Source organism: Rhinopithecus roxellana, chromosome 13 (assembly GCF_007565055.1).
Source record: "Rhinopithecus roxellana isolate Shanxi Qingling chromosome 13, ASM756505v1, whole genome shotgun sequence".
Taxonomy (NCBI): domain Eukaryota; kingdom Metazoa; phylum Chordata; class Mammalia; order Primates; family Cercopithecidae; genus Rhinopithecus; species Rhinopithecus roxellana.
Genome location: NC_044561.1, coordinates 131,769,571 through 131,784,531, shown reverse-complemented (window position 1 = coordinate 131,784,531; position 14,961 = coordinate 131,769,571). Strand labels below are relative to the sequence as shown.

At 59.8% G+C, this 14,961-nt stretch overlaps 1 protein-coding gene and 1 long non-coding RNA gene across 4 annotated transcripts in view; one reads left to right on the top strand and one right to left on the bottom strand.

The window, feature by feature from the left end:
• COL18A1 (collagen type XVIII alpha 1 chain) overlaps window positions 1–14,961 on the top strand; it is a 103,634-nt gene that overhangs the window by 13,476 nt on the left and 75,197 nt on the right. The gene's annotated exons all lie outside the window — the stretch shown is intronic.
• Window positions 600–6,807, bottom strand: LOC115892697. Of its 2 annotated transcripts, none has more exons than XR_004052589.1 (4): window positions 6,617–6,807; window positions 4,161–4,412; window positions 1,563–2,896; window positions 600–1,170 (listed from the first exon to the last, which is right to left on the bottom strand). It is a non-coding gene; the product is annotated as an uncharacterized LOC115892697 (long non-coding RNA). The 2 variants fall into 2 exon arrangements; XR_004052588.1 differs by having other exon boundaries at window positions 5,495–6,773.

Genomic DNA, 14,961 nt, shown 5'->3' with positions numbered 1-14,961 from the left:
GCATTGGGGCTGCAGGTCTGCTCTTCCTTTTCTTCAGTAAAGGACGGACGAGAGGACCCAGGTCCCCAGTGTCAGTGGCAGGTCAGGGAGGCCAAAGGACTGAGCAGAGGTTGGCCAGTCCTGGCCAGAGGCTCTGGGGCTGGGCCCTGACACGCGATGGCATGTGTAGTGACATGTAATTCTGTGTGGTGATACAATGCTGTGTAGTGACGTGATGCCGTGTGTGTTGACACGTGATGCCGTGTGTGGTGACACTCGATGCCATGTGTGGTGACACGTGATGCCGTGTGTGGTGACGTGCTTGCAGGATTGCCAAGGCCAGGCTGGCTCCGAAGGCTCGGGTCCGGCTACCGGGGGCCACTGGGTGCTCTCAGGCCGCCCATCCCTGTTCGGGCCCTGGGGTGGGAGCTGGGCTGCAAAGTGGCCTGGAGTTCATTTACCACCAGGGACAGCGTTTCTCTCAGCAGATTTATTGGGTGTTTTGGGTGTAAATGCCAGAGGGCCTGGCTGGGGCTGAAGGACCCTCCTCAAAGCCACGGGTGGGCACCATGCTTAGGGGAGGACGTGGGGCCACTTGGTTGCATTGTGAAGTGTTCATGATTTTTAAACAGTTTTATTTTTTAAAATTACTGAAGTCCAACAGGAGCGTTATTCAGCATTTGAGATCCCAGCCAATATAGCGCTGCCTGGAATAAAAAGTAAAATGCCCCCCGAAACTCCAGCCCTCAGTTCTCCCTCCCTGAACCCCACTCCTGAGAATCTTCTTACAACCTTGGCTTGTTGATTCCACATTGAGGCTGCCTCCCTGCTCTGTTGCCCGGTGGACCCAGGTAGTTTTGACTCAAAACAGGAATTTGTTTACATCCTTTTATGGTCACAAATAATAAAAAGCAGCTTCTGAACAACAATGAGGTTGAGATAAACACCAGGACCAGACCGGCCACCTGCCCCGGGAGCCGTGGGTAGGCCGAGGGTCCCCCTCAGGACCCCTCATTCTGCCTGAGTGTGCAGCAGGCCCCCCGGGACAGGAGCGTCAGGGCTGGTCTCCTCTGCATCTCCTGGCAGAGGCGTTGCTGTCGCAGCTGGCACTGTTCACTGCTGGCAGTAGGAGTCGCTGTGCCTGGCAGCCCTTGATGCCTGCTGGATGTGTTTGCAGGGCTGGGCAGGCACCTGTCCCACGGCCCAGCCCTGAGGGTCTCATGGCACCAGGCTGGCAGGACGGGCATCTGTCCCACGGCCCAGCCCCGAGGGTCTCATGGCACCAGCCTGGCAGGACGGGCATCTGTCCCACGGCCCAGCCCCGAGGGTCTCGTGGCACCAGCCTGGCAGGACGGGCACCTGTCCCACGGCCCAGCCCCGAGGGTCTCGTGGCACCAGCCTGGCAGGACGGGTACCTGTCCCACGGCCCAGCCCCGAGGGTCTCGTGGCACCAGCCTGGCAGGACGGGCACCTGTCCCACGGCCCAGCCCCAAGGGTCTCGTGGCACCAGACTGGCAGGATGGGCACCTGTCCCACGGCCCAGCCCCGAGGGTCTCGTGGCACCAGGCTGGCAGGACAGGCACCTGTCCCACGGCCCAGCCCCGAGGGTCTCGTGGCACCAGGCTGGCAGAATGGGCAGCAGGGAGTTAATGGGAGCCATTGCGAGGACACTGTGATCTCAGAGCTGTGTCATCGCTGATGGAAGAGGTGACGTCCCCTCCACAGAAAGCGCCTTTGTGGGTGACCCTGGCTTGTCCCCATGCAGCCCCCACGCAGGTAGTGGGCGGCCCTCTCCCAGAGTCCCCTTGGGGCACCGAGAACAGCCCCCTCCTTCATCCCTGCTGTCAGCTCATGACACCGGACAATTTGGGTCCCAATTATATCTAGAGAACCAGGGGAAAGGTCACGCTGTCTAGACATTAATCCAGCGCTGTGGCATTTTTTCCTGGGCCTGTATCCTGGCAACAGGAAGGCGAGTGGGGGCCCCAGCTCCTCCCCTCCTCAGAACCTTCTGGTGCTGGAGGTGTGGCGTGTGTGGGGAAGGCAGCCTGGAGAAGGCGGTGCCCTCGGGCTGGACCTGGAATGGGTGGCCACGCGGGACTCCACGGGAGGAGAAACCACAGCTCTCGGCTGTGCTGGGGTGCAGCGAGTGGTAGCGGGGAACCTCGGGGAGCCGTGGATAACCCAACCTCGCTGGAAGCTGTGCATGGCCAAGCTCAGGCACCTGCTCTGCCTCTCCCAGTCCTTACTCTGTCTGTCCTGGTCATGGATTCCTGCCTCTCTCCCAGGAGGGCATGAGGACAGTCTGTGCCACTCACCCACATCTGCTCCCAGCCAGGAGACTCTGGCCACCCCCACCCCACCCAGCCCTGCCTCGAGATCTTGCACTGGTCCCTGCCCGGTACTGTGTCAGCTGGTGCCTGCCTGTCCCGCCCTGCACTCTTAAGGCTCCTCAAGGACAGACGGACAGACAGGCACTCTAGAGAAGGGACCTTGGCCAGACGGCTTTGCTGCCCCCACCCCCATAGGTGCTTGCTTTGAGCCCCTTGCGAAGGGGAAGCCCGTCTGGGATCCCAGGGCCTGGTGCGGCTGGACGTGGGAGGAGGGCCACAGTCATGCTTGCACAGAGCAGAGAATTCCAGAACCACAGGCCTCAGGAGAGCTGGGAAGGGGAGGAGAGGGTGCCGCAGTGCCTGGAGAGCCACAGTCTGCCTGTGTGGAAGTGTCTGGGGCTGTGCTGCAGTGACAGCCCCAGTGTCTCAGGAGCGGAGCAGGACGCTGTGTTTCTGGCTGTGCAAGGCTCCATGCGGATCAGCAGCCCATCCTGGCTTGTCATGCTGTTAATTAGATTGGAAAACCTCGGTCTTCCATTTCTTAAATTGCTCATTCCTGTAGTCCTCTTCTCTTGCCTGCAGGCCTGGAAGCCATGGAGCGGGTCGGGTGGTCAGCAAGTTGCCAGGAAGGAAGCTCACACTGTTTCAGCGTTGGCCAGGGACCTGCCGTGCCTGCCTGGCACAGAGACCCTCATTCCTGCCACCTCCCAGGCATTAGGCAGCCACCACCAATTGGAGAGAACCTTTGAACACCTCAGCACCTGAGGCTCAGGGCCCTGTGACAGGACACAGCCTGGGTCCCCCAGGGCCAGCTGAACCTCTGGAATTCCTGAGCACCGTGACCATGACCTGTGTCATATGTGTGGCCTCTCAGCTTGCAACCCTCCATTCCTGCCTGTGGTGTGGAGCCATCTTCACCCCATTCCATGCCAACACACTCACACACACAGACACACGCCCAGGCCAATACGCACACATGGCTGTCACACACAGGTTCACATACACTCAACTCACACGCACACAGGTTCACATACACACAGCTCACACATGCTCACACACACGCAGGCACACACAGGCTGTCACACACAGGCTCACACACACAGGTTCACAGACACACACGTGCAGGCACACATAGGCTCACACATAGGCTCACATACAGGTTCACATACACACAGCTCACATGCACAGGCTCACACACAGGCTCGCATACACACATGGGCTCACACATATACAGACACACACACACATGCAGACACAGGCTCACACAGGCTTATACACACAGGCTCTCATACGTGGCTCACACACACATACAGGCACACACACATGCAGACACAGGCTCACACACACACAGGCTTATACACACAGGCTCACATACACACATGAGCTCATACATACACATACAGGCTCACACACACACACACAGGCTCACACAGGTTCACATACACACACGGCTCCCGCACACATGGGCTAACACACACACATGCAGGCACACACAGGTTCACACACACAGGCTCACACACAGGCTCACACACACATAGGCTCACACACAAGTTCACATACACACATGGCTTACACATGGGCTCACACACACACATGCAGGCACACACAGGCCCGCACACACACATGTGCACACACAGGCTCACTGTGAGTTTTAGTCTCAGCAAAGCCTGAGCACCTGGACTTGGCTTAGGGACCCTGGCACATCCCCTTGCTGTCTGTCTGTAGAGGGGCAGGAGGCCCCTGGGCTTGGTGGGCTCTGTCTGTAGAAGGGCAGGAGGGCCCTGGGCTTGGTGCAGGCATTTGGAGTGCAATGGCAGGGCCTTGCCTGTGGGCACTGAGGGGTCTCACCTCTTCCTGCAGCTTTTGAAGGAGTGGGAGGCTCCAGGGTGGAGTTGTAGGAACAGAAAAGATGGCAGAAGCCAGGAGCCGGGGCCTTTGCATGGCTGTCTGGCCTGACGCACCTCGCGCTGTGGCGGGACAGCAAAAGGCATCTGTGAGTCGCTGTGCTGTGCAGATCTCAGGGCACAGTGGGTGGCACGGGCTCTCCCAGCTGTCGGTCTGGGAAAACGGGGATGAAAAATGGGGACTCCGCCCAGCAGCCTGCCAAGGAAAGGGGAGGTGGCAGCCCCAGGTTAGGCCACTGGGTGAGGCAGGGCTGTGGGCCTCCTGGGTGGAGGGGTCTGTTCTTTGGGAGACCACCTGATGGGGGGTTTCAGGAAGGTCCAAGTGGCTTTTTTTTTTTTTTTTTTTTGAGATGGAGTTTCACTGTTGTTGCCCAGGTTGCAGTGCAGTGGCGTGATCTCTGGTCACTGCAACCTCCGCCTCTGGGTTCAAGAGATTCTCCTGCCTCAGCCTTCTGAGTAGCTGGGACTACAGGCATGCGCCACCACGCCCGGCTAATTTTTTGTAGTTTTAGTAGAGACGGGGTTTCTCCGTATTGGTCGGGTTGGTCTCAAACTCCTGACCTCAGGTGATCCGCCCGCCTTGGCCTCCCAAAGTGCTGGGATTACAGGTGTGAGCCACCGCTCCCAGCTGAAGTGGTCTTAATGTCCTCACTTTTGACCACTTCTCCTTCTCCACAGGGCAAATTGAGCTTGGAAATGGTGTCCTGGAGCTTAGGGGAGTTGGAAACCGTGGCTTACATTCCATGGTGACATAGTTCCTGAGGGTTAGCTGGTCCAGTTCCCAAGTGTTGGCCGGTCTGGTCCCGAGTGTTGGCTGGTGCAGCCCCTGAGTGTCAGCCAGCTGCCCTTGCTGGGCTGGGGTACGTTCCCCGAGCTTCCACCGTCTTCCCTTTCCTTGCTGCTGCGTTCAGTTATTTGCCGAGAGAAAGGTGTGGAGCCCCACAAGCACCTCGGGTGGCAGCAGTACCCTCCCAAAGCTGTGTCCACACACAGCCGGGCGCCCACCTCCCACCTCCCGGACGGCCTGGCTCCCAGGGTCATGTGAGGGGATCTGGGGATCGGCCTCTCTTGAATCCCAGCCTCCTCAGGGTCAGCCCAGGTTGTCTCCACCCCCATCTGAGTTACTGCGGAACCAGGGGGCTCATGGCCATTGAGTGACTCCAGTTAATGCTGAATTAGGTACCTCAGGCTTGAGTCAAATATTAACAGAGGAGGCCGGCCAGAGCCCCCAGTGTTTGGAGGATAGCCTGGTTTTCTTCCTGAGTGTATTGCCCATACCGGGTGGAGGCAGTTCCGTCCTGCAGACTCCGTGGTTCTGAGGTGGATCCTTTACCGGCCAGTTTAAGACCCTCTTGGACCAGAATTCTGCAGTGTCCTGGGGACAGAGGCTGGACGCACTCAGCTCCTCACCCAGGACCCTCCTGTTGGGCATTTGGATTTGGAATCTGAGGCTGTAGGAGCAGCTGCCTCCCAGCGAATTCTGATGCACAGACAGGGGCCTGTCCTGCCAGCAGGTCCTGCATGTGAAGCCAGGCCAGGGTGCTGGGTACTGCTGCTGGGCCCTGGTGGAAACAGTCCCTGCAGAGGGTCCCAGGCGCTGGTGTTGGGGGAGGGCAGGGAGTGCAGGGTTTAAGGAGGCCACGTGTCGGGACCATAGCAGGCTGCCCCAGCTCCCGCAGTGCCCGGTCTGCCATCCATAGTGACACAGGGGCACCTTCTCAGGTGGAGGAGGTGGCAGTCACAGCAATTCAGGAGCAAATCCGGGCTTCCTGTGCCTCTGTGGTGGGCCCTGGTGGTGCTGGCAGGCCCACGGCACAGGCAGACGCAGGGCTCCACCAGGGAGCAGTGGAAGGCCCTCTCTGCAGGGCGGGGAGCCACCTGGGGAGGTGTGTGGCTGCAGGTAAACATGCCTGGAGTGCAACTCTGCTGCGGGTTAGCTGTGGGTCTCCGGGCGAGGGTTCCCAGGATAAGGACACCTGCCCCAAGGTGCCCCACAGAGGACGACCTCCAAGGCGGCCGTGCCTGAACCTGCATGGAGTCACCTCCCACAGTACCAAGGCGCTTCCTCGAGGCCCCGCGGCCCACCTGTGCCAGTGGAGAACTCACAAGCATGCGGCCAGTGGTGCCTCCAATTTGCAGCCTCCAATCCCTGGTCGGAGGTGTGACCTGACCCTGGACCAGAGCGCTGGGCCAGGTCCTGGCGGCTTCTGCCCTTCAGCTTGGAAGCTCCTGAAAACCGGCTCCCTTCCGGGGCAGCCCTTGGCCCCCACTGACCCTCCCGCAGTCCTAGGTGTGCAGTGGCGTGGGGACCCTGGGAGGCCTGTGGCGCAGCCCGTCCCGCCTCCTGCCTGTCGGTCTCCGTTGCTCAGGCACTGCCTCGCCTGCGCCTTTTTCCCAGACCTGAGCCGCCGCTGCTGGCATCCTTCCCCAGCTGGTTTTCCTTCTCTTTGACGTGTTTCCACTGAAGGTCCAAACCGGTCCAGGCATGGGTTCCAGAACTTTCTGCAGGTCTCTTGCACCTGAAAATTTCCTCTGTAGCTGTTCACAGGAGGTTTCTCAGATGGACGCCCTGGGCTCGGGGGTCACTCAGTCTCGTGGTGAGGGGGTGGGTCTGACTTGTGGCATCGCAGCCTCTCTGTTGGTGTTGCTGGGCCTGTGAGCCAAGGGTGGGCAGTACCGCCCACCGCCTCCTTCCTCACACCAGCCTCGGGCTGCGCAGAGCCACAGCCGTGCGTGCTGTGAGTGCAGTGTGACCACGTCCGCCCGTCTCCCCGGACAGTGTCGCCTGTCAGAGCTCCGGCTGTGTGTGCCGTGAGTGCAGTGTGACCGCGTCCGCCCAGCTCCCCAGACACGCCTGTCAGAGCCACAGCCGTGTGTGGTGTGAGTGCAGTGTGACTGTGTCTGCCCGTCTCCCTGGACACGCCTGTCCGTCTCCCCGGACAGTGTGACTGTATCTACCTGTCTCCCTGGATACGCCTGTCAGAGCCCCAGACTGGGCTCCCCTGCAGGAGAGCACCCTGGTGCTGCCCCGTCCCTGGGGTCCCTGCAACTGTCCCCTAAGAGGTCTGCGTGGAGGTGGACCCCCTGCCTCACTCTCCGGTGGCCCAAGGCCTCTGAAAACCGTCATGGCAGGGGCCATGACCCCGCTCACCCACACCCTCCTGTGTGAACACTGCACAGCAGCCTCCTGGGGGCTGCCCTGTGAGGTGTGGCGTTGAGCTGCAGACTTGCAGAAGGTGGGATCCTGTGTCTGGAGTCAGAGGGTCCCTCTCGTTGTCCAGCCTTCCCGGCTCCTTCGGGCAGGTTCGGGGCCTGCGGCCTCTGGACTTGGGCAGCAGGAAGGAAACGCCCCTGGGGGCCTGTGGTGACCCCCATCCTCCCCAGGGTGGTCTGGTAGGGGACATTGTTTTCCAAAGCGGAGGCAGAGGGCCAAGGCTCTGGGGGTTCACGAGATCCACATTTATCCCAAGTCAGAACAGCACGTTTGTGCGTGCAGACTTCACTTTGACTTGGTCCGGCTGCCAGGACGCCGTCGTTCTTGCTTGAAGCACCGTGAGGCCTCATCTCCGCATCCCTGTTGCTTCTTTCATGTGGGATGAGAACCCAGGAAGGGGCTGAGTGTGACTCCCCTGGTTTTTAGAGAGCCCCGCCCCCGCCCCGCCCCCTCCTGCTTCCCCACCTTTTTGCAGTTGCCTGACCAGGGCATAAGTGAATTGACAACATTTAGTTTGAGTGACTTTTGGGTTACTTTTTTTCTTTTTTTGAGACGGAGTCTTGCTCTGTCACCCGGGCTGTAGTGCAGTGGCATAATGTCAGCTCATTGCAACCTCTACCTCCCGGGTTCAAGCAATTTTCATGTCTCAGCCTCCAGAGTAGCTGGAATTACAGGTGAGTGCCACCACACCCGGCTAATTTTTGTGTTTTTAGTAGAGATGGGGTTTCACCATGTTGGCCAGGCTGGTCTCGAGCTCCTGACCTCAGGTGATCCACCTGCCTTCGTCTCCCAAAGTGCTGGTATTACAGGCGTGAGCCACCGCGCCTGGCCTGGAGTTATTTTGAGAGAGGGTGGCCCCTGGTTCAGTGTGGTGAGGCCGCGCTTGCTCTCCCGGTGGGTGCTCACACACTTCCCGTGGAGATGGAGAAGCCCAGATCCCTGCAGGGCTGCCCCATCACATCCGGCTCTGGGAGCCCCTGGAAACCTTGCCAGGCCTGAGCAGGAGAGCGCGGGTCCCTTTGGGTGCCAGGCCTGGCCGGGACGGCAGCAGCACCGAATGCTCAGCCCTGGCGTGAGACCACGGAAGTGTCCGCCCTCTGCGCGTGCTGCTGATTGCTGCTTTGTCCGGCAGGTTGGGGAGCTGGTGGCTGCACCCTAGCAGACACTTGCCCATTCTGGGGCCTCCTCTCTGTCTTTTCTCCTCTGAGTGTTGAGGGGTCTGGGAGGGAGGCCTTGGGGGGTGCCAGTGCTGCTGGGACTGAGTTCCCCGCGGTGGAAGGAGCTGCCTCTTGAACAGCAAGGGGCTGAGCAGAGGGGAGGGAAGGCGGGGGCGCTGTCAACACAGGTGCTCTCAGGATACAGGGGCATCTCAGCCCCGCCACCCCAGGGCCGCACCCCAGCAGGGCAGCCTCCTGAGGTGCAGACGCCCCAGCTTCATGCTCACGCTTCTGGAAGGTGATGCCTGTGTGTTTGCTTTCTGCTGCAGTTTAAAAAGCCAGGCTCTCTCGGGAGCATGTGTGGGGTCTGGTCACTGGAATATCTGGACTTGGTGTTGATGCGCAGCCACGCTGGGGGCTGGGCCCAGCTTTCTGTTCTTTGTGTGGGTACCGTATCCACCTCCATCGCAGCCCTTTCTCTCTAGACCTTTTAAATCTCAGTGTCACCTCCCCCTGCTGTCCTGCCGGTGGCCCCTGGAGGCTTCTCCCCACCCCTTTGTTCTGGGGCTTAAGGTTGGCATTGACCCAGGAGGCCAGATGTGGCCCCTCATAACTCACCAGTAGTCCCTGAGGCTTCTGGCTCCCCCGACCCACCAGCTTCCCATGCCTGTCTCAGGCCTCTTGACCCGTCTAGCACTGACCAGACTGTGTGCCCAGGTACCGTGCTCATGGGCTCTGCCTCCCCCAGGCTCCCCCCTCTTGCTCTTCGGCCACCCCTGCCCCTGACCTCACACCTCTGCCACGTGTCTGGACACACCAGCACCACGGCGGGTGGGGAGCGGAATTCTCCAGGTGGGGTGGGCAGGCCGGCAGGCGTTGAGGGTTCCGGGCATACTTGTGTGTACCCTGGACTTTGCCGTGAGGGGCAGCCAGTGCTCTGGTGCCTTTGCTGGACAATGGGTCTGCCGGGCCCAGCATTCATGCTGGTCGCCGTCACGGGACCTCCGTGCGCCCTGGGCCTGGGGTTGGGTCTGCAGGACTCAGAACCAGCGGAAGCGGGGTGAGGCCTCGGGAATGTGCCGGCACCTAGAGATGAGCTCAGGCCTGACTAATGAGCGAGGTGACTCATACACCCCGGGCCTGGATGAGTCTGACGGGGCAGGCACTTCCCTGCTTGTTCTGTCCTGGGAGATGCTGTCCCTGGCCCTGCAGAGCTGGGAGGATGCGAGGTCTCCTAGGTCACAGCCAAGGCAGCCGACTCCTGCCCACTGCTCGCACCGGCCAAGGCCCGTTGGCACCACCTCCTCCATGAAGCCTTCCTGACTGCCCCCCATTCCTCCGTGGATGGCTCGAGTGTGCATCTTGAGTGCTGTGCAGTGTGGGGTCTGGTGCTTTTGTGAGCAGGTGGCGTCTGGGCCTGGGGTCTCTCAGTTTGAGAAGCGTGTGGTGAGGGTGGCCTCGGGCCTCAAACACTCAGCACTGTGGGAACCAGGAGACTGACTGAGCCCGCTCTGAGAAAGGTGGGGCCAGGGGCACCCTCAGCTGACCTGGCATGCCGGGGTGACCAGCCAGGCATGGCCAAGGGTGGGGTCTGTGGGGTCAGGAGACTTCAGTAGCAGCCAGGACCAAGGCCACCAATTTCCACCCTTGTCATGTTCCATCTTTGGAAGAACTGGAAACAATTGGATACTTTAACTTTTTAAAATTGAGATGAAATTCACAATGCATGAAAGTAACCATCTTAAAGTGAACAATTCAGTGACATTAGTATAGTCAGAACGCTGTGCAGCCATCAGCACTGCCCAATTCTAGAACATTTGCACGCCGGGGATAGGGAGCCCACTGCCCAGCCCCGAGAACCTGTGAGTCCACTCTCCACCTCTGTGGATCGGCCGTTCTGGCCGTTCACGCAAGTAGCTCCCACGGTGTGAGGCCTTTTGTGTCTGACTCCTCTCACAAGCCTCACATTTCCAGGTACGTCGTGTTGCTGTGCAGACCCACGTTTCATCCCTTTTCATGGGTGTGTAATAGTCCACCATAGGTTCTCTAGTTTTTCTTTTTTTTTTTTTAATTTGAGACAGAGTCTTGCTCTGTTGCCAGGCTGGAGTGCAGTGGCGCAATCTCGGCTCACTACGGCCTCTGCCTCCCAGGTTCAAGCGATTCTTTTGCCTCAGCCTCCCAAGTAGCTGGGTTACAGGTGCGCGCCACCCCACCCAGCCAATTTTTTTGTATTTTTAGTAGAGATGGGGTTTCATCGTGTTGGCCAGGATGGTCTTGATCTCCCAACCTTGTGATCTGCCCGCCTCGGCCTCCAAAAGTGTTGGGATTATAGGCGTGAGCCGCCACGCCCGGCCGAGACTCTCTACAGCTTTCTTTAACTGCGTCCCGGGAGGGATCTGAGAGTCCTTTCCCTGTCTCTTTTCCTTTGGAAAACGTTTCAGCGAGGCCTTCCTGAGATGAAAGGCCAGAGTCCCAGGCATGGACATTACAGGTGCACAGTTGCCACGGTGAGCTGTGGGCAACGGTCACAGTCAGGATGGCTGCTGCAGGTCCCTGTGAGGAAGGGGCAGTGCCCAGAGCAGGAGGAGAGGAGTCAGCGGACGTTGATTGGCAGTGCCCGCCCATTCCATCATTTAGTCACCCGCTGTGCGCCCAGCACCCCGGCTCGGCTCCATAGAACATGGCCCAGGAAGGCTCCACTTCTTGTCTCCTCTTCTCCCCTCTCCAGTCTCGTGACAGGGCTGGAGGCATCTTCTAGTTTTGAGTTCTGAGCTAATGAACGTGCTCGTGAGCAGGCGGCGGGATCCCAGGACGGTGGAGCCGGACTGCAGGTGACGGACAGGCTCTTGCGGCCTCTGTCAGTATCCCCTCCATGGCCTGTGAAGGCCACTGTGTGTCCTCGGCTGCCAGTGCCCCCTCCCCACGTACTCTGGGCCCATGTGCACAGGACCTGGGCTCCCCGCACCAAGCCAACCCTGACGCCTGCCCGCCGTGGTACAGCAGAGCAGCTCCTGCCTCTATAGCGGTGCCAGGCCAGGAGTGCTGTGTCCGTGAAGCAGGGTCATGGTTTGGGGGCCCCTTATCTCCCTAACGCCCTCTCGCCCTCTCTGGCATGTGAAGCAGGGTCATGGTTTGGGGGCCCCTATCTCCCTAACGCCCTCTCGCCCTCTCTGGCATGTGAAGCGGGGTCATGGTTTGGGGGCCCCCGTCTCCCTAGTACCCTCTCATTAGGGGCCCCCCATCTCTCCCTAGTGCCCTCTCATTGGGGACCCCCATCTCCCTAGCGCCCTCTCGTTGGGGACCCCCCGTCTCCCTAGTGCACTCTCGTTCTCTCCTGCGTGTGCTGTGTCCGTGAAGCGGGGTCATGGTTTGAGGGACCCCCATTTCCCTAGTGCCCTTTGACCTCTCCTGCGTGTGTGGAACTCTGTGATCAGAGCTAAAGCTCCAAACAGGTCGAAGCACCTCCCTGGCGCCTCTCACCCTGAGTGCTCTGGGAGGACACAGCCTTTTCATGGGCTATGACTGACATGGCAGGAGGGGCCTCCCTGCCACCCGGGTCCTCTGCTGCCTGCTGTTTGCTGGGGATTGGGCTCGAGACTGGGATCCTGGGCTTCTGCTCCAGCTGTGCCCAGGGTAGCTGCTGAGGAGGGGCCAGGTGGGGCATCCACCCTGGGCACGTTCAGGATCATTCTTGGTGACCCCGGGTCTGGTTACAAAGGCTGGTGGAGAGCGTGGGTGGCTGCCTAAGTCTCTGGAAGCCCAAGAATGTGGAGATGGCGCGTCTCGGCCTGGGGTCTCGTGGCTGGTCTGGCAGAACTTGCCTTTATTTCTAGGCAGGAGGCCACACTGCACGGGAGCATCGATGGCCCAGCTGGCTTTCCCTGGCCCTCAGCCTGCGCTCGTCCACCAAAGCAAGCTCCTTTGTGGGCTGGCCTGGGAAGCCGGGATCACGAGGCTCTGCCAGCCGTGGTCACCCCATCAGGCAGGGTCAGCTTGGGAGCAAGACGGATCAGACGGAACAGAATGCGTGGACTGCCTTGCCTGCCCTTAGTGGGCTGGGCTGTTGAAAATCAGGTTTGTAGAAAGACCTAGAAATAAGGTCCGGGGTGCCCTTGCCTGTCGACGGGCGGGCCGAGCAGGACTGTTCACAGGCAGGCACTGGTCTGTTGGCTTCCAGGTGGTTTGTTTGCGAGGCTGGGGGCGACGCTGGGGGTGACACACCTGTGCCCGGTGCCGGAGGAGGTCGCATTCCATTCATAGCGGCTTATCTGGGCTGTCAGGCAGGCCTGGGAGGGAGCCCGCCTCTGTGCTCGCCAAGGGTGGGCGACCGACACACAGGGTATCCCACCCTTTCTGGGCCGAGGACAGAAGGGCAGTGTTTGCAGAGACCTGGGGAGGCCCAGGTGACCTCCACCGAGCACCTGCTGGCTGCAGAGATGGTGGAGCCTGCTTGGACCCCAGGCCCAGGGGAGGTAGGCAGGTAGCACCAGGTGGCCCTGGGGGTCAGGGGTGGAGGCCAGGTCTAGACGGCCCACAGGAGTGTGGACTCATTCTGACCGATTCCTGGACGTCCCCGGAAGATGGTGATGTTCTGGAGGGCCCAGCAGACCCGAAGGCCCCCAAGACAATCCCAGCTGGCTGGCTGCGGCTCTTGGTGTCTGCCGTTTGAGACAATTGGGACACAGGCAGGTCAGGCTGCCAGGGCAGGCTGTCACGGATGGTCTAAGCCACGCGCATTGGTGGGGGCAGCAGAGCCCCTGCTCTCAGCTTCTCGGGGTACAGTGGGGACACCAGGACGGGTGAGTGTGTGGGTGGGTGGGCACCGACCGCTCCTGCCACAGGCAGCCCTGGGTTCGTTTTGCACTTGTTGCCCCTGGTGACGGCTGCTCTCATTCCTGCCCCGTTGCTAACAAGGGTGTCATGAGCTGCTTTCCCGGCCCACATCCTGTTAAGCCCATGGAGACCCTCCCGCAGCTGAGCCTGCTGTGGGCTGCATGCCCTGGATGGTGCCCACCTCAGTCCCCACTGGCCTCCTTCCAGCACTTTAGAGCAGACACAGGTTGGAGATAAGGAAAGTTCCAGAGCACAGATTGGAACAAGCCCCAGGCCTCTCCCTGCCCCAGCAGGGCCTCCCTGGGTTTGGGGGACAGGTGCCCTCATGGGGGCTCCTAAAGGTCAGGGCTGGGGCTGGGCTGGCAGAGGTGGCCTTGGCAGAGGCCACGTTCCAGGGTCTCACTGAGAGTCTGAGGCAGGCAGCCTTGCAGACACTGCTGAGGGACCCCCCACTTTGTGTTGTGGGTGATGCGGCCCATCGATTGCCTCCAGGTTTAAATCAGGCAGATATTTACCTAGCGGCCTCCTCTGCCTCTGCACAGGGCCTGGAGTGGGATGGACTGGGGTGCTCAGCTGGAGGCTCTGTGGACACGGCCCCCTGGGCTATGCAGGCCTTGCTGGGGGCCACATTGCCACTTTTCATCACCCACTTACATCTGCCACACCTCAGCGCCTGTGGCTTCACTCAGAGCGACTGGACCACACTGCTGAGGTCAGAGCCTGGCAGGACAATGGCCAGTTTCTCTGTGATTGCTGATGGGAATCTTGAGCCATTCCATGGGCTGGGATCTGGAAGCTTCCTTGAAATGTCTCTGGGCACGTGGCTCTGTGGGTCAGGGCGGCACATGGCCCCGTAGCAGGCCGCCCTAGAGCAACAACCTGCCCTGTGTGCCAGCCCTATGCAGGCCTCCCTCAGTACAGCCGCGAGGGGCCTCACCCTCCACCCACAGAAATCAAGGGCTACGGAAGGCAGAACCCTGCGCCAACCCCTCCGGCAGAGTTATGCCAAACGTCCCACTGAATTCACGCTTCTAGGAGAGGTGCCTCCTGCGGCCGCTTTTCCTGGAATAAGTATGAGAAACCCCAAATAGTTTCTAGAAAAAAACAGCAGTGTGCACAGATGTTAATCCTCTTCGAAACTTGACCGAATCATTTAGCCAAAGAAAATAGTTAACAGTGACTTCATTTTGAGAGGGTCACGGACATCCTTTCATGTGTGATTTCTTCTGACCTTGGGAGTTTATAGAAGGACAAGGAGAGAGGGATGTGCTGGGTTTGTTCAGATGTGGACAGAAAGTTTGGTTGATAGCACGGAACATTTAGTTCAATCTTTCAACTTAAGGCTCTTAAAAGCCCTTTATTTTTATAAGTAACATGCTTTAAAGACTTTAAAATTTGAGATTGCTAGCACTCACTGTGTGTGGATTGGACCAGCTCCATGAGAGTGAAGCCCGGAAGCCTCTCTGATCATCTTTGTGGGCGTCTGTGCCTGTGCCTGGTAGTAGCTCTGTCCGGAAGGTGGGCAGGGCCACAGAGCGCCG